This window comes from Leopardus geoffroyi, chromosome C3 (genome assembly GCF_018350155.1).
Source record: "Leopardus geoffroyi isolate Oge1 chromosome C3, O.geoffroyi_Oge1_pat1.0, whole genome shotgun sequence".
Lineage (NCBI taxonomy): Eukaryota > Metazoa > Chordata > Mammalia > Carnivora > Felidae > Leopardus > Leopardus geoffroyi.
Genome location: NC_059338.1, coordinates 74,610,649 through 74,636,284, shown reverse-complemented (window position 1 = coordinate 74,636,284; position 25,636 = coordinate 74,610,649). Strand labels below are relative to the sequence as shown.

Below are 25,636 nucleotides of genomic sequence, written 5' to 3'. Positions count from 1 at the left end.
ACAGACAACTTATGTATAAGGACAGGAATAAAGAGAGGGCATCAAGTTTCTGGGTCTTATGACCATTCTGGCAAGGGTACTAACTTCCAACCAAACAGCAGGCTTTCTCCTCCCTGTGGAGTAGCCATGGGCGAGAGGATTGCAGCCTGAGCAATCACATGAAAGTGTTGCAGTAAGACTGCAGTCCTCAAAAAGCCCCTGAAATGACAGTAAAGGAAGAAAAGAGAAAGGACTCACCAAGTTGGCACCGAGGCTCAGAGTCCAGATGAAAAGACTCAAAGCTCTGCGTTCAGGCACCAGATAATGGAATTTGAAGTGGGGTTTGGGAGCAAATGGCAAAGAAAGAATTCTTGAGCCGTATTTGGTGCTAAAAGGTGATTTTATCGAAGCATGGGGACAGGATGTGGGGGCAGAAAGAGCTGCACTGGGGTTGTGAGGAGTGACTGATTATGTACTTTTAGGTTTGGGAAGGTAGTGTAGAGATAAAGTTCATTTTTAAGGAGTTTCTGGATGCTGGAAGCAGGATCTCACAGGACCCTGAAGATTTAGCTATTGTCAAGATAAGGTTGCCTTTCATTTTTAGGGAAGTGTAAACATTAAGGCATTAAGGCAGCCATAAATGTTTTGGGGAGCGTTACAGGCTGCAGGCCTTTGACATCTATCATTGGGCTGCATGCAGGGCGTAAGGGAATTTAACTTAAACTACATTTTTCTTGCTCTTGCCTTGGTTTCCCTCATCACAAGGTCACACAGTCCCCAAGAATTAGAGTGTAGCAGTAAATCCTGGCAGACTCTTACTATTGCAGCTAAAATTAAACTAGAATGTTGAATAACGTACCACCAGCGACCTGGAGGGAGGTGTCCAGAGGTGGCGATCAGGCTCTATCCTCGGCTCTCTACCTTTCAAGATTTTTCATTCACTGGTTCATTTACTCACTCGTTCACTTATTAACTCATTCAATCGTCCTCTACTATCGCTGTGCAATTCTAAGGATCTCCTGTGTAACCTACATGAGAGAAATTAAACCTCAAAACCTCTATGTAGATCCTATTAGCTTCATTTATCAGTGAGGACATTGAGGCATGAAAGTCCAAGCAGCTCTGTGACAGTCTGAGAGCCAGTATGTCACAAGCTGTGACTACAGTCCAGGACTCCTTCCAGACCATGACCTGCGGAGTCTGGATTCACACAGCCAGGCTCTCCCACTGCAGCACCTTTGTCCCCCTGCCCTGTGGTCTTCCTCGCCCCTGGCTCCACCCCAGGGTCGTCGCATCCCATGTCTTACCCACTGGCTTATGGCCCATTCCCGTTGCACGTTGGGTCCACAAAATTACCAACCGAACTCAGCCTCTCACACAAGTACCTCCCAGTCTCCCTAGATTTTCATCTTCTTTTCCAGCCTCAGGAAGTACTTCCCCAAATATGTCCCCTGCTCTCAACTGGAGTCAGAGACTCAGCGGCAGATTCTGTACTGAAATAACATGAGTTGGTCTCTTTGGGCTGTTTTTAACGTCCCTGACCGCCGTTTCCACCTCTATGAAGAGGAGGTAAGGAGGGTACCAGTCTCCTAGGGGGCTTTTGAGAATTAAACTAGTGAAAGGAAGGAACCCAGTGTGTTGTGGGGCTCCACATAAGCATCTGTTTCACACTCGGCTTGACGGCTGTTGTCTTTATTGGGGCCACAGGCTGCCTCCTCGGCCTGGTGCACCTGCCCAGCCACCTCCACACTATCCTACATCGCTGCCAACCCCTGTTCATCTAAAACACTCAGGTGCTGGGGCGCCTGGGTGGCGCAGTCGGTTAGGCGTCCGACTTCAGCCAGGTCATGATCTCACGGTCCGTGAGTTCTAGCCCCATGTCGGGCTCTGGGCTGATGGCTCAGAGCCTGGAGCCTGTTTCTGATTCTGTGTCTCCCTCTCTCTCTGCCCCTCCCCCGTTCATGCTCTGTCTCTCTCTGTCCCAAAAATAAATAAACGTTGAAAAAAAATTTTTTTAAAAATAAAAAAATTAAAAAAAAATAAAACACTCAGGTGCTTATAGCACCTAAAGCTTCCTTTAGCTAAGCACTGATCACCCTGCACTGTATGTCACTTAGTGTCGCTCTCGGTCTCTGACCTGACAGCTCCACCGAGTTAAGTCTCTCCACCTACATGCACCCTTGCAGGGGCTAACTATGTGTTTGTTAAGTGAACCCGCACGATAGCCACATCTCTCACACTTCCAAGAGATGGCCAAGCTGTGTAGTAATTTATGTGGACCTAACTGGGTCATTCTTCCACAAGTACATTAAAAACTTGATTATCTTGGGGATTGGAAGGAGATTACATCTCCATTTTGAGTGAACAGGAAGGCAAGTAGATCATTAGCATGATGCCTATGAAAATACAATCTATGACATTTAAAGGGCACTGGCAGGGTCCAGTCCTGACGTCAATGATTCCTGCAGGTGACATTATCAAGTTTGGAGGGTCACAGTGTCACGGAACTAAATGAAGCCTTGGAGGTAATTTCATTGAACCTACTTGTTCTATCCTGGATCACTTGAGGCCAAGGGGAGAGGAGATTTGGCCAAAAGAGCTTCAAAAGACTGTGCCTGGAGACTGGTTTCCTATAGCTGCCACCTAAAGGACAGGATTCAGCACTGTCCACAGCAACCTGAGCTCCAACTCAAAGCTCCTGCCCGTACGTAGCCCACAGCTGACGTCTTCTGTGCTGCGAGGCTTCTAGGCTGAGTTATGCTCCTGCCAGCGGTGGGCTTTCACCCATAACCAAGACATGTGTTGCCATGCATGGTCGTGAAAGAACCAGTCGCTGTCCAGGCAGCTTCACTGGGTGTGGACACCTGGGAGTGTGTGCCTGGTTTCGCCTGGACTCCTCTCCCTGTGCCTTTTTCATTTACTGATTTTAGTCTGTCTCCTTTTCCTGTGATAAACTGTACCCATGACTCTAACAGCTTTTCTGAGTGCTGTGAGCCCTTCTAGTGAACCATTGAACATGACAGTGGTCTTGGGGACCCAGACAAAGCCCTCACTCCATTTGCCAACATGTCACATGCCTGTTGAGGGGGCCCTATCAGTACAGAAGATGCGTGGTCTGGACCAGGTGTATTGACTGTGTCAGTTAGCCCTAAGCATATAATAACCCCAAAATTTGTGGCCTAAAACCACTATTTATATAGTCATGACTCCATAGGTTTCATTGTGGGTGGGGCTCAGCCAGGCCATTCTTCTGCTCTCGACGGGGCTCACTCATGTGGTCAACGACCAATCAGCTAACAGCTCTACTGCAAGATTTAGCTGAGTGCCAGACAGGGCAATGAGGGAGCCTGGACCATGTGTCTCCCTTCATCCAGGAGGCTAATGCTGGCTGGTCACACGATGGTGGGATCTCCAGAGCCACAAGAGAGCACTCCCCAGCATGCAAGCACTTTTCAAACATTCGCTTAGCTTACATCGTGGTCCCTAGTATTGACTGACCAAAACAAGTCACACAATCAACCAACCCAGATCCAAGGGGCAGAGAGACAGAGTCTGGAACGTCACATTTCCGGGGCATACGTACAGGGAGGGGAAGACTTGGCAGCCATTTTCATAATCTGCCACACTAGGACACCAGTGAACTTCCAGAAGCCTGGCATCACAAGACAGTACAGTGACAGAGGGCAGGCTTTGGGCTGGTAACCTGCAGATTTCATCACTCCAGTCCCTGCCTGGTGCAAACTGGCTCCAGCATCTGGGTCAATAAAAAAGATAAATACCCCAATACTCACCACAGATCAGCAAACCACAGCTTATTGTTTAGTCTAAAAAAAAAAATCAATAGGGATGTTAAAATAAAAAACAAATGAAGACCAGCCTTGAAAATTCCTTGAGCAGACAAAACCACTTTAGTCATATAAGCAAAGCTTAATTTAGCTTATTTTGCAAGGCTAAGTTGACCTGGGTCATTTCTTAGTTACGTCTCCAGAAATCATAACCAAACCTACACTGTTTCCCAAGGTCGGGATGAGGTAACCACTGGCCAATTCCCTCTCATTCAGGAAAGTTCCAAAATCATAACCAATCACCATGAAGAATAGAGTGCGTGCTTTCTCACTAAGCTGCTTTATAAATTACACCCCTGAGCCTCGTTCTGTGTTTTGGTTTGCGTATTCCTGGTTTGCAAACTCTTTTGGTGGGTGCACAATAACCTTTTACTAGTGACTTCTTAGTTTTCCTTCCGTTACTTCTGAACTTTTGACAGGGACGATTATTCTAATGCCATTAAACCCTATCAGAAGTGCCTAACAGTTAATGCTTTACAGAATCCTTTCCAGGGGTGCCTGGGTGGCCCAGCTGGTTAAGCCTCCAACTTCACCTCAGGTCATGATCTCCCAGTTCATGAGTTCAGTTTGAGCCCCACGTCGGGCTCTGTGCTGACAGCTCCGAACCTGCAGCCTGCTTCGGATTCCGCGTCTCCCTCACTTTCTGCCCCTCCCCTTCTCGCGCTCTGTCTGTCTCTCTCTCAAAGAATAAATAAACATTAAAAAAAATTAAAAAGAATACCTTTCAAACCGTCATGCCCTTGTGTCCTCAGGATAACTTTATGAATTAGGCCCTCTTATGCCCATTTTTCAGATGAGGAGGTCAAGGCATAGAGAAGTGGTCTAAGTGCCCCCCACCCACCCAGGATCATACTCTGTGTCTGATTCCAACACCACTTCTTCAGTGCTCTGCTGGCCGCCTTCCTTTTGGTAAAACAGACGCTGCTCCCTTGTTACTGATGGGGAGGTAGAGGCTCACAGCACCTGGTAAATCCATGACGCCTCTGAGAGTCGCCGCCTCTGTACATGCGCATTCATCAAGCCTTCATTACTTGAGCTGGTCAGAAGCGCAGGGTTTCTTTCAAGGGGTGCCGAGACATTACAAGTAAACCTTTGCATGTTTTTGCTCTTTTGTTTGGGTTTAAGTAGCATCCAAGGATGCGTGGATCTGGGCATAGAAAATCTCATTTCCAGTAGGTGATTCAGAATACGTGCAAACAAGAGGAACAATCTCACAGTTTGGAGGAAAGAAAGAAAGAGACAAATACAACCAGCTGGTCTGAGGGTGTGATTGCCATACTCACAACACTGGCCTCTCCCGTGGCGGTGCTGGGCTCTGGGACCAGGGGGATGAACATTTCCACCCCAGTTTCTGCCTCGAAGGGCTGCCAGGTGGCCAGCAGGCCAGACATTTGTTCTGGGGTGAGAAGTGTGGTACAGGGGAGCCAACAGCGGGCTTGAGGTCTTTCAGAAGCGGTTGCATGGTGTTTGCATGTTAGCACATCAGGAACTTGGCCATCGCTCCTGGTTTTCCACTCCTTCCCTGTATCAGACTGACCACCCACTCTGCCATGCCACATGCCACCATGGCCCACGAGCCTGGGAAGAGCCTTGCCCAGATGTGGACTTTGACCAGGGGACTGTGGGGCTGTGAAGATCCATCCATTTCAACACGAAGTGTTAGGAGGTGTCCCGTCTCCTTGTCTGCTTTGTTCCTTTCATGCCCTCATCTCATGAAGCAGATGCAGCCTTGGGATGCTTCCGGCCTGGGGGCAGAGACGTTGGAGCAAAGCCGAACCCACCCTCAGCCCTGCGATTAAGAAACAGAAATCTTGGCTGCTGGAAACCATGGAGGTTTCGAGGTCGTTTATTAGGTAGACAGAAACGAACAAACAAAAGCTAATACCCCAATGTTTACAGCAGCACCATCAACAATAACCAAATTACGCAAAGAGCCCAAATGTCTATCAACTGATGAATGGATAAAGAAGGTGTGGTTTATATATACAACGGAATGTTACTGGGTGATGAGAAAGAATGAAATCGTGCCATTTGCAACAACATGGATAGAACTAGAGTGTATTCTGCTAAGAGAAATAAGTCAGAGAAAGATAAATATCAAATGATTTCATTCATATGTAGAGTTTAAGGAATGTGACAGATGAGCATAGGGGAAAGGAAGGAAAAATCAGATCATTTTTATCTGGAGAGGGAGGCAAACCATAAGAGACTCTCAAGTACAGAGAACAAACTGAGGGTTGCTGCAGAAGAGGTGGGTGGAGAGGTGGGTTAAATGGGTGACGGGCATTCAGGAGGGCACTTGTTGGGATGAGCACTGGGGGTTACAGGTCAATGATGAATCACTGGTTTCTACTCCTGAAGCCAAGACTACTCTGTATGGTAACTAACTTGAATTTAAATAAATTTTTAAAAAGCTAATAAAGGCATGTGGTCTGCTAGCCAGAAGACCCCTGTTCTGTGCTCCATGTCAAGATTTGTGTCTCCCTCAACCTGCTCCATCCAGAGGACTGGTCTGTTTCTAGGGCTGGGCTCCAGTTTGCCTGGCACTGGTGTCGATAGGGGATCCATTCCAGGCATTGGAGAGGCTGGGAGAGGCTCACGCGGCCCCACTCGTATGTTATAGTCGGTGCTGGGGTGAGGGTGCTCTGAGGGTGCCTGATGGCACCCGCTGTGAAGTGGACGTCACACTCGGAGTCCTCAGCTCTCCTGGCCTCCAGAACACGGGGTTCCCACCCCCTGCTCTGAACCAAATGCCAAATGAAATGATGGGGACTGAAGGCAGGAGCCAGGAGCTGGAACAGGCTGCCAGCGTCCATGACGGACGTCCCCCTGGTGCCTGTCCCTCAGCTCACAGGAGCAGCTACAGGCGGTTCCTTCTGACCAGCTAGTGGAGAAGGAAAGTGCCCAAGCTTGGTTTGTGGCTCAGATGGCTTAATATGTGGCTCCAAACCAATAACGGATCACTCTGTAAATGTAAAATGATTAGACCATTTAGTTCTTGGGGTGGTTACAAAGATTTCTTATGGTAACATGTCAAGTTCTGCGATACAGAGGCGTCCAGCAAATGCAAGATGTTGATCTTCTTCCCTCTGGGGTCAGTAGCATCATGGGCACAGCAAGGGAAAGCTGAAGGCAAGGAGCTCAGGCCACCTGCAGTCGCCTTCTGTCATCTACCCCTGGTCCCTGCTCTGTTACTAGCCCACTCCCTTCCCACGCCAGTCTTCTAATTGTGCAGCCCAGGGAACCCCAAGGATGCCACGTGATCGGATACGTCCACTCTCGGTGCACATCACCCTCTCAAAGCCCCTCCCAGTGGTCCCTCCGCCAGGCACTCTCTGGGGCTGACCAAAAGGATAATTCAGCAGCCATTTGGGCACCAATAGTGAAGCTTTGGCAAATGTGGGGAAGAGCTAAAATCTCTTTGACTTGAGTCTGTGTCCCGACCTCCCAGGAGGCCACACACACGTGCACACACCTGCTCACAGCATTCTGGAAGGGCAAAAGCAGAAAACAGATGAGCTGCTGCCCACAGGCAGAGTGGACAAATGGGAGTCATGGAGAGATCTGCTGGTCCCAAAGCTGACTCTTCTGCCTTAGGAGGGGCTGTTATAAAAGAATACCCTTCGGTGGCTTCAGCAACAAACACTTCTTTCCTTTTTTTTTTAAATGTTTATTTACTTGAGAGAGAGAGAGAGAGAGAGAGAGCGAGAGAGCATGAGCGGGGAAAGGGCAGAGAGAGAGGGAGACACAGAATCCGAAGCAGGCTCCAGGCTCTGAGCTGTCAGCATGGAGCCCGATGTGGGGCTCAAACTCGTGAACCGTGAGACTGTGACCTGAGGTGAAGTCGGATGCTTAACCCACTGAGCCACCCAGATGCCCCAACAAACACTTACTTCTCATGGGTCTGGAGGTTTTGCAGATCAGGGTACCAGTAAGGTTGGGTTCTTGGTGAGGACCCCTTCCCAGTTGATAGATGGCCGCTGTCTTGCTATGTCCTCACATGGCAGAGGAGAGAGAGAGCTAGTTTCCTTCCTCTTTATGCCCTAGTCCCTCCCAAGGGCCCTCCACTCCAAATACCATTGCATTGAGGGTTAAGGTTTCAATATATGAATGTGGGGGTAGGGGGACAGAGCATGCCATCCATAACACCATCTTAACAGAACTCATTCTTATCCTCTAGCACAGAAGTCGAAACCCGGCAGCCTGAAGGTCAAACTGGCTTCCCAGATCGTGTCCCATTTGTTCTGGGTGTCTAAGGATAAATTGATTTAGTGGCCAATACTTAATAGTGAAAATATCTCTCATACAAATCCAGATTTCAAGTTCATCTTTAGAAGCAAGACTGTCTGGGAACACTTTGTACTTTCCCACTTGGCCACCATGGGCTGGGGCTGCTGTCTGCTGCAGAAGGGGCATATGAGCCCCAATGGCCACAGCCCTTTGCCCTCCCAGTCCCGAGTGTTTGTCATTTGATACCTATAGCACCAGTAGTTAGGGCGGCTTCTCTCATATTTGGAACACAACCAACCTCTTTATCATTTGAATTTGTAACCTGCACTTGAAGACAACCCTCTCTTTTAATAGATGAGAAAACCAAGACCCGGAAATCAGAAGGGAGCTGGGACTCGTGCATGGCACACAGCATGGAAAACACCATTTCTACAAGTTCTTCTTTTCCTTTAAGCCCAGCTCCATGTCCGTGTGATGTCTCCAGCAACATTCCAGCATGCAAAATTCTCCCCATCCTCTGAACTTTGAACCACTGTGGTGATGAGGAAAGGCACAAAGATACAGAATGCCTTTGTCCCTTCTGTTCCTGTGCCCTTCTCTGTGTGGAATGGGTTTTGAAATGCTGTCCTGGTGAGGGGTCCAGGATGAACGTGCCCCCCTGAGACAGTTCTGAGGCTGCTGATCTGATTCGGGCATTAGTGATTTGACAGCCATTCCCTGCCTAAGCTGGTGCCCCTGTCCCTCCTCTTTCCAGGACACTGAGTTCCTCTAGACTGAACCTGGCTCCCCAGAGGAATCCTGGACAACAAATGTGGCAGTTAGACAGGAGTGTTTGCTAAGCCAACATTCATAGGAGGCCTGGGACTCCTTTTCATTGCAGGGTTAGAAAAATGGTTCTTTTTTACTCCTTTGCCAGGCCACTGGGGGAGAATTGGGAGAATTTATGCACAGACAATAAGCTCCCTATCAAAGGCGACTGATGCTCCCAGCTGTGAAGGCCTATTGTTGAATTCACCACTCTGGGCTCTGTTTATCCTTTCATTGTGATGTATAATCACTGTTCCTTAAGGAAGTCTGTGTATCTTAATCAGATTTGACTTTGCAAATCTTGCATTTTCCCCAAGGGAACATGCAAATGGTTGCCTTTGCTCAGTAGCAGATTAACCCCGATCTTGCTTCTTGCAAAAAGCCCAGGAAGTTGGCATGAAGACACTGAAACATTACCACAGAACTGCAGACAGAGTTAAGAAGCACAGAGACTCTGTCTCCACCCTATGCAGCCGGTTCCCAGCACCCTAGCCTCAGTTGACCTACCTTCGGCATGCGTGTCTCCCCCAGGGATGGGGTGCCCACTCCTCTCCCTGGAAGACCATCCTCTTGCTGAACAAGTACAGCTGCAGAGATGGTTGTTGCTTGTCAAGGACTAGGTGCTTGTGCCGGTTCTACCCTCGTCCTTCTCCTCTCCTCTGAAGGGCATGTCTGCCACGCACTCTTCAGGATGGCCCTTCCTCTGTGCATAGAGACCTGCCCACTCCCAGGCCCCTCTCTGAGCAGCAACATAGCTTGTGACCTTGGGCAAGGCAATAAACCTCTCTGAGCTTCAATTTCTCCATCAGGAAAATTGGGATAATAATAATGCTCATCTGTGGAGTTTTGTGATGATTCACTTGTATGACACCTGTACAGGACCACCTGACTGGCTCAGTTAAGCCTTCAACTCTTGACTTCAGCCTAGGTCATGATCTCAGGGTTTGTGAGTTCAAGCCCCGCGTTGGGCTCTATGCTGACAGTGCAGAGCCTGCTTGGGATTCTCTCTCTCTCTCTCTCTCTCTCTCTCCCTCTCCCTCTCTCCTCCCCCCCCCCCCCCTGCTTTCTCTCTCTCTCAAAAATAAATAAACATTTTTAAAAAAGATAACACATGTACAGTAGAGTATGTATAAGAGCTCCTGGCATATAATGACTTCTCTGTAAGTGGTAGCTAATGATGTCAACATCGTCCTCATCATTACCATTATCACCACCATGACTATCATCACCATCATTACCACCACCATCACCATGGTAACTGTCATCACCATCATCATCACCATTTTCTTATAAATGGTAATAAACAACCCTGGATCCCTCTACATTTTCTCATATGATTTGGCACATGAAACTTTTATTGTCCTGGTTGCCTCATAGTGACAATGTTCCTAAGATCAGTCATCAACTGACCCTTAGTTCCCCTGTCTTTAAGTGGGAAACTAATGTGTCATACCCCCTTGCACAGGGGCTGACCCACAGTAGAGGCCATGATAGCATCAGTCTCCCCGTGGATACGTGTTCTTGTGTAGGATGTTGCTTGTTTGGTTTTCTCTTCCTTTGGGGAGCTCAGGGCACTGCCATGAACACTGAGAAGGACCAACAGTTGCTCTTGGAACTTGCTGTATTTTCATTCTCTCTCTGTATAGTAACAGTGATGACATCAGGGCAGGTATGATTGCTCCCACTGAGGGTGCCAGGAATTGGGAGGCCAAGGCATGCACTGGTTATCTCAAGGTTTACTTTTGCAAAGCTCCACCTCCCATTCTCAGCCACTAGACAGCAGGTTCTAGGGTGGCATCCTTTGCCACCCCTGTGGTTCCAGTCAGTTGCTTAGACTCAGGAGACTTGGTTTCAGACACTACATGAATTACAGACATTTCCTGTCTGTCGGCCTCAGTTTTCTCGTCTTGTTAAAAGGGGGTCATAGCAGCACCTACATCATTGAGCTGTGAGTACTGAGTGAGACAATCCGTTGCAAGTGCAAGCACAGTGAGTCTCAGTAGCAAACAATAAACTGGACATTTTTCATCTTAAAATGGTTATTTTCCATCTTAACAACTCTCACATCACAGCTGTCATGAAGAGAGCTTTACAATTATGGTCCAGAGCCTGGCATGGACCAAGTGCTCAGGGACTGTTCCTGCTTATATCATCTTTACTAGGATTTTGCTCCAAGGCTCCAGCCCTTCTGCCACTGCATCTGAGCTCCCCACAGGTCATTGTACGTGTCCAGTCTAATGGGCAGAGTTGGCAGCTATATGGGCCATCCCTCACTCTGACATATATCCAAAAAAGTTTTCAAGCTGAGTTCCAGACACCAGCTCTGGACTGGCCACTCAGGGATCCATCCAGAGCCGCATGCAGGCTGTCAGGCCTGGAAGCCTTCTCACCTCCACCTGGCACTTCCAGCTCCAAGGCCTGGGGGCTGAAGAGTGCTCAGGTGGTAGATAATTATCCCCTGTGCTGTTGCCCGCATTTAGATGAGACATTATTCAAATACATCACCTCTTCAAAGAGCTTTGTCATCTTCCTGGGCCCCGGGACATGCAGCCACAGAGCCACCTACCTCCCTGGACAGCCTGGGAGTGGGCTGTCAGGAACACATACAGTCAGTGTGGTTTGTTTTCTGCAATGTTTCCACCACATAGCAATCTCTGCTCCTACCTAGCCTTCTTCCTGGGATCTCTAACCTTTGTGTTGGTTCCTTTCAAGGAAGGGACAATGGGAGGGAGGGAGGAAAGAGCAAGAGTGGAAGGAAGGAGAAGGTAGACAGGAAGGGGGCAAAAGGGAGGAAGAGAGGAAGAAAGAAGGAAGGAATTACCTGCATGTGTCCAGATTTTCTGCTTGCACCCTTTCCCTATGTACGTCCACAGTGCATGGACAAGCGTGTAGTAGGGCCATGAATCCAGAGCAGTTGTGATAGGTCTTCCCTTCCTTTCCACAAAACATGTATCCTAGTCTCCAGGGACTGGGATGATCTGTGTCCTGTGGTTGCACGGGGCTGTACCAGCTGAGCCTTCAGGGAGAAACTGCTGCCCAGCACCCAGCGCCAGGCAAGGCTCCAGCTCTCAGCCCCTCTGTTTGGTTTTCTGATGCATAAACACACCACCATTGATTTTTCCATTCTATTATGGATGGACGTCTCCCTTGCTTTCAATTTTGTGCTGCTATGAATAAAGCTGCATGAACATTCTTACACATTTCTTCTTACATGAACATACTCATTTATTTTTCTTATGTGTACACCTAGGAGTAATATTTTTAAATCATAGGGCTGGTACATAGTTAAATTTAATAGGTAATGCCATGGCGTTGTCCAAAATGATTTTACGAACTCACACTGCATCAGCAATGTATGAATGTTCCAGGTGTTTCAAATCCTCACCGACAACTGGCACTATCAGAATTTTTTCGAGTACATTTTAGATGATCTAGTTGGCATTGTAGTTTTAACTTACATTTACCTGAGAAATAATGGTGTTGGACATTTTGTGATCTTATCGATCATTTGGAGACCCTGTTCTGTGAAATACTAATTCAAGTCTCTGTCTATTTTTCATTGCTGTCTTTCTTATTAATTTGTACCCATTATTTATTTGAAATACAAGCTTCCTGTCAGATACATGTACTATGAAAGTCTTCTCTTGATCTATGGCTTATCTTTTTCTCTCATTTAGAGATGTCTTTTGGTGAACAGAAGTTCTTAATTTTAATTACACTATATATGTGTATACACTATATACATATTGTAATGCCCCCGATTTCGAATCCAAGAGACCACCAAGGAGCCGATACTGATGCAAACGCATGAGGGTTTATTTGCAAGCTCGAGCTTGGGCCCAAGTATACCGACACAGCGGAGCAGGGACTTGGACCCCTAGGTTAAGAGGCATAGCAGTTTTTTTTTTTTTAAAGATTTCTTTTTTTTTTAATTTTTTTTTTAACGTTTATTTATTTTTGAGATAGAGAGAGACAGAGCATGAATGGGAGAGGGTCAGAGAGAGGGAGACATAGAATCCGAAACAGGCTCCAGGCTCTGAGCTGTCAGCACAGAGCCCGACGCGGCGCTCGAACTCACGGACCGCGAGATCATGACCTGAGCCGAAGTTGGCTGCCCAACCGACTGAGTCACCCAGGCGCCCCAGAGGCATAGCAGTTTTATAGGGGCCAGTGGCCAATGAGATTGTAACACACACAGCAAGTTGCATAGTAATGTCAGTCCACACGCAGGTGGCCAATTGAATTACAATTTACCCTATAGTAACTGTTTGAACTAGCCTATCACTCTGGTCAGAATTGGTGCCCAAGTTTGGCGGGCAAAAGGCAGGGTTTACATTCTTTGGTGGTTAGGGGTTCCGCATTCCTATATGAGCTGGTTTCCAGTAAGGGTGTGCTCAGTGGCTTGACTAGGGTGGGGGAGTGTCTTAGGCAATAAGTAGGTCATGTGGGGGTTCTACATGAGATGGTGGGTATAGCACAAAATGGAGTTAGTCTTGCTCTGCTTGTCCAGGGGTAGGGCATTTTTGTTAAATTCCTTGGGTCCCACAATATATATGCTTTATAGATACATATTTATAATTTTATTTTTGGTTAATGCCTTATTGCATCCTGCTCAAGAAACCCAAAAGTTATGAAGATATTGTCTCCTATTTTATTCTGAAAGCTTTAATGTTTTACATCTTACATGTAGGTTTATGATATATTTCAAATTATCTTCATGTATGGTGGGGGGTAAGAGTCCAGAGTTTCTATTTTCCATATGGATACCCAGTTGCTCCAGTATTATTTGCTGAAAGAAATAATTGTGTCCACCAAAATACTGGAGTGACTTTCTAGTAAGTCCTGGTTCTATTTCTAGACACTCCTTTCTTTTCCATTTGTATGTTTAATTATCCTTGTGCCAAGATCGCACTGTCTTTACTACTATGGACTTAAAAGAAGCCTTTCAATAATGTAGAATAAGTCCCTCCACTGTATTGTCCTTCAAGCTTGTCTTGGTTTATAGTAAGTCCTTTGCATTTTCACATAACTTGTGATTTTGCCTGGTATTGCATTGAATCTCTAGGTCAACCTGGACATTGACAACACTGAGTTTTCCAATTGTGAGTATGGTATATCTCTCATCTATTTAGATCTTCTTTTAGTCTCTCTCTTGGATTTTGTTGTTAAAAATTGCACGGGTCCACTTGTCCCCTGCCCCAGCTTCTGGAATGGGAGGAGTCCCAGAAGGCACTACAGTAAAGAGAAACGTGAGGCCAGACAGCAGGAGCTCTCCAGCCAACATGGCCCAAGGGAGAAATGGCTCCACCTGCAGAAGAGCCTGCCTGCACCGAATCCCTGCAACACTCATTCAGTAGTTGGCTGCGAGAGGCTCAAGGGAAATGTGGCCTCAGCACAAAGAAGTGGATTCAGAACACAGCCACCGGCAATGTCAGGAAGTGCCAGACCCAGGATTTGACCCCAGGAGCCAGGCTCCAAAGTCCATTCAATTCTCTTCACACTATGCTCCGTAATCTCATAGAGATATAACAAGGGTTAAAAAGTAGTAAGCTAGGAAGCACTGTGTCCATGCACATTGTATGTCCTCATCAACCATAGGTTGTTGTTGTTTTATGCCTCAGGGGCAGGTCTAGATGGGATTCCAAATAAAAGTACTTCAGCAGAGTTCATTTCCACTCTACCACTGATACCCAAACCAGGATTTGTCATCTAGCCGTCCTGTTTCAAGTTGCATTTAAGAAAAACGAAACAAGACAATTCTAAATCAGCAATACAATTAGAGTTCTTCATCTAGCATCCAAGTTTCTCCAAAACCTACACCTCCCCCTGCTGCCCCTTCACATTCCCCATTCACTCCTGGTAAATACTAGCCTCCAGCAAACTCATTTCTGTTCCAACAACACACCCCTGCGAGTATGTGGATCACACTCTTCAACTGCTCCAGGTGGGAATGGTTCCCCCATATGTGGCTTTCCAAATCCTCCCCAGCCATGCATCTTAGTGCTCCAGTCCCTTCCAGAACCTTCCCCGCAAGGCCCAGCCCATAAAGATCTCTCCAACTCCAACTCCAACTCCAACATTGTCTGCATTGGCCACTTGGTAATTAATCACGCTTCGCAAATGCTCTTCACCTGACACTGAAACATACCTCTGTTATTTTATTTTGAGTGTTTCTGTGTTGTCCCCAAAATGGAACTGAAAGCTCATCCAGGAGGCACATCACTTCCAAAAAGCCATTCAATTCATCAAAATTCTTCCTAAGCCTTTTAAGCCACAAGAAAATTTACAAAACAAGTTAGACTTGTCTTTTCCTTCCAAGAAACTGATGTGAGCCCTGGACTAGAATACCCAGGTTGAGGGTTCAAGGTTGAATTCTGCCACCGACAAACCATGTGATCTTACACAAATCACTTAACCTCTATGAACTCTTTGTCAAATGGAAATATTCTTTCTCAAGGTTTGCATTTTGAGATGAGGGTGGGAGAATTCCAAGTAGAGGGAACACAGTACGAAATGTCCCAAGTACTACCTCAGGCATTGTGTTCCAGGCCTGACCCCTCTCATCATCGCGCCTTCTGCAGAAACAGGCTGGACCAAGTCCTAAAAGCTGATGAGGATTGGCCAGTGGGTTCAGGTATTCCTCTGGGGTGCAAGACAAAGTCACTGAAAGTTTCGAGCAGGGGAGTACATGATAATATTATGAAGAGGTTCACTTGTTCACAGTAGATTTTATCAGAGTACAACATACATATAAAAAAGCGAACATTATCAAGCTCAACAAAGTTTTTTTTCAAACCAGACACTTACGTTACTAATAACCAAATAAAGAAATAGATCATTAGCAGAATCTAAATAAGCTTCATGCCCCCTTCCAATCACTGCTTACTCCCCCAAGAGTGATCACATGGCTAATTTCAAACACCATATGTGAGTTTTGCATATTTTTAAAAATTTCATTCAAATAGAATTATAGAGTATGTCCTCTTTTGTATGTTTCCCCCCTCAAAATAGTTTGTGAAATTCACCCACAGTACTGTCTATAGTTGCAATTCATGCCTTCTCATTGTTAGTGTATTTACTAACTGAACATACCACCTTATTTATTTACCCTACTGTAGACAGACATCTGGGTGGTTTCCAGTTTTGGGTGATTATGAAATTGCTGCTCTGAACGTGCATGTTAGTATGAATTGATGAATATATGTGTGCAACTCTTTCAGGGAGATACAGGAGGATGGAATTGTGGAGTCTTAGAGCATGCTGGTGTAAAAAACCATTGAACTGATGAGTCCCCACAACAAAAATGTGTAAGTTCCATTGCTCAGCATCTTTACCAACACCTGGTATCGCCAGTGTTTATCAGTGTAGCCCTTAGTGGTTTCATAGTCCTTCATGTTTGGCATTATCTCGTAGTGTCTCTGATTTTTATTTCCTTCATAACTATAAAGTTGACCATCTTCTCTTGTATTTATGGTACATTTGTGATGCCTCTGCTCAAGCCTTTGTTTGGGGTTTCTGTGAGATTCCATATCTACTTTTATTGATTTTTAGGTATTTTTTTAATATGCCAGATATGAGTCCTTTGTTAGATGATTGCTTTACAAATATCTTCTCCTATTCTATGGTTCACCTTTTCAGTCCCTAATGGCGCTCCAGGCTCATGGGGCAGCCATTGATTTTGTGCCACTCTGTCCCCAGTCCCAGCAGGAAGGACACCTCAAATCACTTCTTTCTCATTTCAGGACGCCTGTGTACGATTGCAATCTTGCCCAGGGCTCTATTAACCTTCTCCTCCCCAAAATATCAGAGTCTGAAGGGACCCAGATTGTTTGGACATTCCACATGATACCACATTGCTTTAACACATCAGTGGCATCTTGCTAATTGGGAGAGATGCACAAGATACAGCAAGAATGTTGAATAAGATCTCTGTAAGAAACCTGTGCTCCAGGGGCGCCTGGGTGGCTCAGTCAGTTAAGTGTCCAACTTCGGCTCGGGTCATGATCTCACGGTTCGTGGGTTCAAGCCCTGCGTCGGGCTCTGTGCTGACACCTCAGAGCCTGCTTTGGATTCTGTGTCTCCCCCTTTCTCGTCCCCTCCCATGCTCATGCTCTGTCTCTCTCTGTCTCTCAATAATAAATAAACGTTAAAAAAATTAAAAAAAAAAAAAAAAAAGAAACCTGTGCTCCAAAGGGTGGGAATAAACCATATTAAGATTTTAAGGATCCAGTGGTCTGGGGTATTCTGGGACTTTCCCACCAAAGAAAAATGCCCAATTATTGCATTCACACCTCCCTCCTCCCAGTAAGAAGGAGGCGCTATATCTGACAGCTTTCACCAGGTTCTAGAGGAAGTACATATTCTGCACATTGGAATACTGTTCCAATTTATTTACTATGTGACACAGAGGCTGCCAGCTTTGAGTGGGATCGGAACAAGGTTCAGGCTACACTGCCAATACACTGCCACTTGAGCCCTGGGAAGTGACAGGCCCTAGGGTAGTAGAAGTGTCTGTGGTAGGAAAAGATGCCACAGGAGGGTTTTGGCAAGCCCTAATAAGGAGAATCCCAAAGTGGACCCGAGTATCTGGAACAAGGCCATGCCAATAAATACCTGCCAGGGTGAAAGTTGGTCCTGGTTGAGAAGGAACACCTGATCACAGAGCATCAACTGACCATGTGGCCAGAATTTCCCATAAATGGAACCACGGTAACCATGGTAACCATGGTGGCAGGGATGGAAGGTAAAGCCTGGGTTCCTCTCATCAAGGGTGCCCTGGATTCTGCAGCCACACATGTGCATCCTGTCAACAACCAAGATCAGCACTGAGCCTCTAATACGGAACCATTTTTCAGAGATCGACTACCTGCTCAGTGCCAAGTGAAGCTGTGCTGGACCCCTTCCTCCCTGGGGGGGGGGGGGGCGGGTGGGGAGGAACAGATCATCACCATGGAAACTGACACACGTGGGGACTGGGGTGCCCTCAGCCGGAACCAGTCTCATGGGGCTCATGGAACATTTGCTCCTCCTCACCCAGAGAGAGCTGCCTCCCCCAAGACATCCACCCTCCCCGGTGACTGGTCGGTGCTGGGGTCCAAAGACCTGGCCCCAAACCTCTAACTGGAAGGACCATCCTGGCTGCCGCTCTGGGTTCTGCCAACCCACCTTCCCTCACCCCTGAAAGCAGGCTCCAGCCCCCCCTCCTGAGTGAGCACCCCCTCTCAATGTCTTCCTCAGGGAACAGGAAATGCCGCAGGTATTCTCTGCACTCAGACTTAAAGGAAGAGAGAAAACCAGCTCTGTGGACTCGGGAGAAGGGGTGCTTTGGGTGGAGGACACAGCAGGAGAGGGGACGGAGACACCCCCAGGGAGGCAGTGAGTCCAGCTTTATTCTGGGAACGAGAAGGAGGCTGGTGTAGCTGGAGCTAAACGAGCAAGGCGAGACAGCAGGAGACAGCAGGAGAGGAGGGGGTGTGGGTCAGCCTGAGGGAAAGAAAACCAGCTTCCACCGTGAGAGAGGCAAGACTCTCCAGGGGAGATCAGGAGAAGTTACAGGATTCCAGATCTACATGTTATGAAAATTGCTCCGGCTGCCGGACAAGGTGTGGCAGGGGCCAGGAGGCGCTCTTGCAGGGATGCAGGAGACATGGTGGTCAAACGATGAGGATGTCCTGCCACCAACAGGGTCTCTCTTAACATCTTCCCTAATGTTGTAGACAAGGGACACCGGGAGTCAGGAGGCTTTAAGAACTGCTAGGGAAGAGCCTCTGTAAGAGGGAATCTGCTGGGCTGGCCTTCCTCCCGTGGACCCCTTGTCCATCATGTGACTCAGCATAAACTGCTGGCCCCTCTCTTGGTCACCCCTGCACCTGCCGTAGGCTGCAGTGGATGGTTTTTTCCCAAGCCTGCTTTGCCCCGGGTGGGGTGGGGGTCCTGGGAGCTGGAACTCCATAGTAGTTTTCCTTCCATCCTCTTCCCCCTGGGGCTCGGGGACCAAGGCAATGCTTGTGGAATGAACAAACTCATAAACTATCTGGTTTCCTCTCTGAGCTCTCTAAGGCAAGTCCGTTTCCCACCTTACGGAGGAGGAGGCTGAAGCTCAGGGAGGCTAAATATCTTGCAAAACTGCAAAGACATGATGTGGATCCAGACCCAAGTCCAAATCCCAACCTTGGTTTTGAATCGTGATGAAATGGGTAACAAACATCATACTTGAGGAAATACTATTGAAAGCAGTATTCTAACTCAGGTTATATATATGTCAGATCATATATATATATATAGTTATTATTACACACATACACACAGGATAACTCAATCTTTACTTTTTATATGCAAGGAGGAAATATATGTCCTTTATAGCATGTGTGCATATGCAGTAGCACCAGCTTCCATGCTAATGTTTCACGTATAACATCTCATGAAATCCTACCAAATCTAGGATTGGCATCACCATTTTAAATTTTTTTTTTCAACGTTTATTTATTTTTGGGACAGAGAGAGACAGAGCATGAACGGGGGAGGGGCAGAGACAGAGGGAGACACAGAATCGGAAACAGGCTCCAGGCTCTGAGCCATCAGCCCAGAGCCCGACGCGGGGCTCGAACTCACGGACTGCGAGATCGTGACCTGGCTGAAGTCGGACGCTCAACCGACCGCGCCACCCAGGCGCCCCGGCATCACCATTTTAAAAACGAGGACGGTGGGTTTGGCGAAGGTAACCATCCTAACCTGGCTTCTAGGGTCGCAAAGTTGACCTGACTTTTGACCATGACGTTTATTGCCACGTGTCTGTAGAACGCGTCTAGGTGCCGTGTGCCCTAAGGATAGGATGTACCCACATGCGTTTTGTGCTCTTCATGGGTACGTTGGGTATGAACCCATCACATAGGTGTGTCGAGATGCTGTGCTACCAACTGCGTGGAGGGCTTATGTTTTCATACCTGTTTACTGTGAAGGGATTGTCTGGGCTGAATGTCTGCGTCCCTCCAAAACTCCTATGTTGAAGCCCAAGCCCCCAGTGTGGTGGATGGTATTTGGAGGTGGAGCCTTTGGGTGATCATTACTTTTAGATGAGGCCATGGGAGCCCCATGATGGGATTAGTGCCTTTATAAGAAAAAGAAGAAAGAGCTCTTTCCATGAGCACACACTGAGGAAAGGCCACGTGAATACACAGCCAGAAGGCTGCTGTCTGTAAGCCAGGAAGGCAGCCCTCTCTACACCCCAAATCTGCCACCACCTTGACCTCAGAGTCCCTACACTCTCGAGCTGTGAGAAACAAATATTTGTCGTGTGAGCTGCCCAGCCTGTGGTGTCCCAGCTACGGCAGCCCGAGCTAAGACAGGGGTCTCTGTGATACATACATATGCAGACAGGAAGATCGCTTTTGCTGCTTTAAGAGTAGAATTATTTTTCTGGTCTTTTGATATCCCTTTTCATGGCTTACCTGGCAAGACATTAATCATGGCAAGCTTAAAATAACTTTAAATTCAATTTTCTTTCCTCTTGAACGCCAGCCACACAGCCTGTTTACAGGGAGCACCAAACAAAAGTGGAGGACAAGGGGGAAAAAAGTTCAATCAATGTTCCCTCTTGTTAATTGGGGATTTATTACTGGTTCACTTGCTCACAATGGGAGGGAACAGAGCCACCCTCCAGGTCCTGGGCCCTGGGCTGCTAATTGGAATCTGGGCTGATTCTCTGTGGACGCCTCACAAAGGAACACAGAGCTGAAGACAAAATGGAATTTTTATCTGTTTATGATTCTCTGCAGCCTGAGAGGCGTTTCCTAGAATGTGTGGGCTCGTCCCTCAGCACACCACACTTTGGCAGGGGGCGAGGGGGCTTCTCTCCACATGCATTTTTGGGAGCAATGTCCCCGTAGACTTGTGTTCTTTTATTCATTGACTCACACATTCATATCCGGATGGGCTTTTGCTGATGCCCCACTAAGCGCAAGCCCCGTGCTGGGCCCTGGACAAGACGCCTCCAGCCCTCAGGCAGCTGACCCGACCAGGGAGAAGCCGGCCCCACAGCCACCTGCCTGTTCCACTGAACGTGGGGACAGGAGCTCTGGGAGAGCAGAGAGGGGCAGGTCGGTTGTCCTGGGGGTTCAGAGAAGGTCAGTCCACTGAGTTCTGAAGAGCAAATAGAAGTTTGGAGGGTAAAGGAGAAGGCAAGGACATCCAGAGGAGAGCCTGGGAGCCTGGATGGGACATCCCCGTGGCTGCAGCACCCGCTGCCCCTCCTAGGTGGCCTCCAGTCGCCACAGACAGAGTTGTTAAGTGTTGGGTATCTGGGGCAGACAGAGCCTACAAGGTCCTGAGGAGAGAGGTCAGAGAGACCCCAAAGGGAGTTTTTAAAGCCATTTCCGGGGATGGGTTGAGGAGGAAAGGGAGATACAGGGGGCTTGGAAAAGCCCGAGCCATGAAGTCAAAAGGTGGATGCATGTGGGGAGGGGAGGGAGGGGGGAAACGCACTTCTGGACGGATTGTGGGAGGTCTGGCCCCGCAGGGCTGAGGGAACTTGGGTGGGCATCAGCGGGACCTCACCTGCTGCCACTCAGGAGACTAATGGCTCCAGTGCTGGCTCCCTGACAGCATGACCTCTGCCCCCGAGCTTACAGAACATGCTCCCACGCAGAACCCCACTGAGCCTCACACAGCCTGGGACACACGCGGTGTCGTCATCACACACAGACTGTGTCTCCTGCTCAGCAACCCCCAGCTTCAGGGAGCATTCGCTGGACGCACCAGGTCAGCCCCCCCGCATGCATGTGTTCCGGCCCCAGCCAGCCCGATGCACCTGCCTCCCTCTGCTTTTCCTCCTCACCGATCTGCTCGGCCCCAGTGGAGTCCAAATGCTCCAGCCTGGTTTCCAATCCCTTCATCTTTCTGGCACGGGGTCTTTCTGGCTCTGGCTCCCACTGCCTGGACCAGCAACCCACCAGCCCCTAACCTGACTCACCCCTACACATAGCTCGCCTAGCTCAGGTCTTCCATGGGGGAAATGTCCCCCTGTCTAAAATCACCACCCCATTCTCCACCTCCATACTTTATTTTATTTTTTTAACTAAATCTCCTTTATTTATTTATTTTTGAGAGAGCGAGAAGGGAAGGGACGGGAATGGGGGGAGGACAGAGAGGGGTGAGGAGAGAGGAGCTGAAGCGGGCTCGGCACTAACAGCAGACAGCCCGATGTGGGGCTTAAACTCAGCAGCCGTGACATCGTGACCTGGGCTGAAGTCGGACACTTAACCGACTGAGCCACCCGAAAGCCCCTCCACCTCCATAACTGAGATCAAATTCAGTAATGGACCCCGTGTGATTAGGGCGCCCCACCTGCCCTCATAGGCTTAGGGCTGTGGGGTTATTCTTATTCCCCCTCAGAACGTACCACAGAATTCAGCCTAGAATAGCTGATCCAATAATGTTTTAGATGAAAATATGAATTTATGAGAGATAATGGGGGCAGAGGGAAGAACTGAAAACAAGCTCCTGGCTCCAATGGTGCCTTTGTGATGACATCACGCCAGCTTCACCGGTAGAGGGAAGGGTTTGCATTCAGTGGACCACCTGGTTGGTTTGTTTGGTTTTTTTTTTTTTTTTTTTTTTTTTTTTCACCTGCCGGTCAGCAGCCTGTGAAAGGCCGCCCCCTAGCGGTCCGCCACTGACACCAGCACCTCAGAGTCCATAAACTACAAGGTCAAGGTGAACCGGCCACACAGAACAGGTCTTTCCCACAGCACCACGGGTTTCCGTGACCATAAGCCGCCAGCCTGTTGGCCAGCATCTTCTGTAGGCTGCTCTGGTCAGCAAGCTCATCCCTTTGTCCATAAATGGGTCTAGAAGTCTGAGCTGGAAGGGAGTTCAGGGACTGAGCCTGTAGTTCAGGGACCGCCAACGGGTAGCACTGATGTCACCCTCCCCTGCTGCACACTGACAGGCATCACTAATAGATCACAGCACTCTCCCTGCTGGGGAAACACCCAAATCCTTCAAAACACCCCACTGCAGGCAGCCACTGGCAATCAATCTGAATCCACCTGTCAGAGGAAAGCTGAGGCAGTCAGGTGCCCGGCAGAAAAGAGATGTCCCCCTCAGCCAGGAACGTCGCAGAGACTAGGAACAAAGGGACTCTTGCCGGAAGGGACCCTAACAAAGGATCAGTAGCAGTCGGGACCAGCTGGGACCAGTAGCAGTCGGTGGGGGAGACATGGCCACCCCTAGAGAAGAGGAGAGGGGAAGACTTGGTGTTAGGAGCTGGGTTCAAAGCCGGAGCCCTGCAGAGATGGGTACAGGTTGTGACTGGGCAGCAAGGCAGGGCAGGAGCAGACGAGCAGATACCCCAACCTCTCTCTCCTCTACCCCTCACCTCAAGCCAGCCATTGGCCAAACAGCCTGGAAGACAGGAGGCAGTGACACTTTACGACATATTTCACTGTTACCAGCCAGCATCCCAGGACACACGTCAGGACAGAGAAAGGCTGGTGGTAATCCTGAACATGGCATGGACGGGGGTCTGGGTTTTGGAGTATATCTTAGGTCAGGCCCTGAGAGCAGAGCCTGAGACAGGGGTGGGATTCACCTGACTCATTGAGGGGGTGACCCACAGGAAGTAAGGGAGGCAGAGCAGGGGAGGGGCCTCTGTTGAGCCAGATCACAGGTGGGGAGGGTCTCCACAGAGCTGCTTCCCCGCTCCGGCAGGCAGGGGGCTGGCCATCTGTGCTCCTTTATCGGCCAGTCATTGGCTGCAGGCTGTCCCCAGGGAGGGAGCACGCTCTCCGAGGCAAGGACAAATGTTAGAAGGGGACACTGAGGAGCCGTTGTGGAGGCTGGGGGCACCTGCCACATGAAGGAGACCTGAGTCAAGCACCAGCCCCGCCCCTCACAGAGGAGATGAGACAACAGACTGCCACTTCTTAGCCGAGTGACAACAGACAAAACTTTGACTTCTCTGAGCCTCCATGTGGGTGTCTGTGAATGGCCTTCAGTCCCAGTAAAGTCGAGCCCCACAACAGTCCAGACTGGCAGTTTCTCTCCTCCTTAGCCATGTCCTGTGATCTGCAGCCTGAAATGTAGGGTCACGGGGGCCTGACCCTTGGGGAGGCCGTGGCGGGGGGAAGGGGAGGGAGGGTGGTGGGCAGCCATAGGTGGCTCTTTCAGCAGGCAGAAGCCCAGCGGTTGGCACCAGGCCACTCCAGGCCCCCTTGAGTTACACAGTATATGCATTATTTTTTGTGTGTCCATGTTTCCCTACCCAACTAGACTATTTGGCCTTGAGATTAGAAGTGAGTTTGGGCTCCTACATACAACCAGGGCCCAGGAACTAGCAGGTGATCACCAAATGTTTGCTGAATTGGGATAAAGCAGTCAAGGCCAGCCATAGCCCAAAGGCACTCACGGCAGAATGGATCCAGCCTCATAGAAAGGGAGGGTGGACGGTGAAGGAAACTTCACAAATGCCCCAGCAAGTCAACAGCAGACCCTACATAAGAACCCAGAAGTGGAGTCCCAGCCTGGGGATGTGGGCCAGGCTTAAAGGCCAGCAGTACTCACTGGGTACAAGAATGTGCTTGGAAATAATGGAAAACCATTCACCACTTAGGTGACAATGGGACTGAAAGTGTCTAAGGAATAAGAACGTACCCCCAAGAAGTCTTCGAGAAAGGCCAGTGGTGTGAACCTGCCTCCTCTTCTCGGTCTGCATTTCCCTACCTCATCTTGTGGAAAGAGGGGCAATTGAAAATGCTAAGTGGTGTTGGCATCCACTGTTCCCTTGTCACTGGTCCTTGAAGACTTGGTGTGTCTGGGGTGTGAGTAAGCACGTGTGCATTTGGAGGACCGTCACTGCTTTTCTCATGTCACTCAAATCCCTGTATGGTTAATTAAAAGCCATGGCATCATCTCTACTGTGACATGGGATGATCCCTGCTCTACGATCCGTCATCCTAATTAGCAAGGAGAGAAGGGATTTGTCTGCTTTCAATGTGTATGTTTTAAAGCTGGCGAAACTCACAGGAGATGGGCCTGAGCGAATCCAGCATGAAATTCTATTCAGAAAATCGTTTGTGAATTTTGAAACATGATCTTGGGCTTGTTCAGATCCAGGTCCCTTGTATGATTTCAACTGATAAATAAGTAATAAAGCAACAGTAACAATTATGAAAAGTATACTGACAGCTGATACCCATTTTATTGCTTTCCACAGGCTTTGTCAGTGTTTCCCAAAGTGGGTTCCAAGAACCCTAGACCTTCAAGATGCTCCTTGACAAAATGACCCGGTACATTTGGCATTTGGGGCTCACATAGACTTCTCTTGGAGACTTACGATATCCAGTGGACTATGAGAAACTCTGACAAGTTCTGCAGTTTAAGAAAGAGTAATTGAAGTCCAGACTTCTTTGAAATTTTTTTAATTACTTCTTTGCATAACAGTTTGAGTTAACATGGTCTGTAACCGTAAAAATACTGAGCTAGGTAACCCCTGCATCGCAGATGAAAATATTAGGCTCAGGAATGAGTCCCTAGAAACTGAACCCACATCCATTTGGCTCTAAAGTCTATGCTCCTCAGTCTCCATGACCCCAGGCTAGCAGTGTGGACTAGGGTCTATGCTTGCATAGCCAGTTCAAGTATATGCCTCACTCTCACTGTGTGGAGGCTGTTCACCAGGCCAGAGCAGCCAGTGACACCAGGAGGGGACGGGAAAAGGGCATGTCCTGAGCATCCCTGAGTGCCCACCACTGTGCTGGGCCCAGAGAATATAGAGATGC

The 25,636-nt window shown here is 48.4% G+C and overlaps 1 long non-coding RNA gene across 2 annotated transcripts; it reads left to right on the top strand.

The window, feature by feature from the left end:
* The first annotated feature begins 20,669 nt into the window (after positions 1 to 20,669).
* On the top strand, positions 20,670 to 24,964 carry LOC123586661. 2 transcript variants are annotated; one of them, XR_006706883.1, is made up of 4 exons: positions 20,670 to 20,956; positions 21,505 to 21,617; positions 22,499 to 22,593; positions 24,469 to 24,964. It is a non-coding gene; the product is annotated as an uncharacterized LOC123586661 (long non-coding RNA). The 2 variants fall into 2 exon arrangements; XR_006706882.1 differs by having other exon boundaries at positions 20,670 to 21,617.
* Positions 24,965 to 25,636: the final 672 nt, after the last annotated feature.